Consider the following 1,212-nt stretch of genomic DNA (forward strand, 5'->3'; position numbering starts at 1 on the left):
TCCTGGTGGAACTTCATAGCAAAGTACAAAGTTCGTTTTGGATGGACAAAGTTAGTTGAAATAGACAGTTTTTGCATAAAAACTCATTCCTGGTGGAACTTCATAGCAAAGTACAAAGTTCGTTTTGGATGGATCAATTTAGTTGAAATAGACAGTTTTTGCATGAAAACTCATTCCTGGTGGAACTTCATAGCAAAGTACAAAGTTCGTTTTGGATGGATCAATTTAGTTGAAATAGACAGTTTTTGCATAAAAACTCATTCCTAGTGGAACTTCATAGCAAAGTACAAAGTTCGTTTTGGATGGATCAATTTAGTTGAAATAGACAGTTTTTGCATGAAAACTCATTCCTGGTGGAACTTCATAGCAAAGTACAAAGTTCGTTTTGGATGGACGAATTAAGTTGAAATAGACAGTTTTTGTATGAAAACTCATTCCTGGTGGAACTTCATAGCAAAGTACAAAGTTCGAATCAGATGGACGAATTAAGTTGAAATAGACAGTTTTTGCATGAAAACTCATTCCTGGTGGAACTTCATAGCAAAGTACGAAGTTCGTTTTGGATGGATCAATTTAGTTGAAATAGACAGTTTTTGCATGAAAACTCATTCCTGGTGGAACTTCATAGCAAAGTACAAAGTTCGTTTTGGATGGACAAAGTTAGTTGAAATAGACAGTTTTTGCATGAAAACTCATTCCTGGTGGAACTTCATAGCAAAGTACAAAGTTCGTTTTGGATGGACAAAGTTAGTTGAAATAGACAGTTTTTGCATAAAAACTCATTCCTGGTGGAACTTCATAGCAAAGTACAAAGTTCGTTTTGGATGGACAAAGTTAGTTGAAATAGACAGTTTTTGCATAAAAACTCATTCCTGGTGGAACTTCATAGCAAAGTACAAAGTTCGTTTTGGATGGATCAATTTAGTTGAAATAGACAGTTTTTGCATGAAAACTCATTCCTGGTGGAACTTCATAGCAAAGTACAAAGTTCGTTTTGGATGGACAAAGTTAGTTGAAATAGACAGTTTTTGCATGAAAACTCATTCCTGGTGGAACTTCATAGCAAAGTACAAAGTTCGTTTTGGATGGATCAATTTAGTTGAAATAGACAGTTTTTGCATGAAAACTCATTCCTGGTGGAACTTCATAGCAAAGTACAAAGTTCGTTTTGGATGGACAAAGTTAGTTGAAATAGACAGTTTTTGCATGAAA

The sequence above is a fragment of the Anopheles moucheti genome, unplaced genomic scaffold (assembly GCF_943734755.1).
Source record: "Anopheles moucheti unplaced genomic scaffold, idAnoMoucSN_F20_07 putative_Y_42, whole genome shotgun sequence".
NCBI classification, from domain to species: domain Eukaryota; kingdom Metazoa; phylum Arthropoda; class Insecta; order Diptera; family Culicidae; genus Anopheles; species Anopheles moucheti.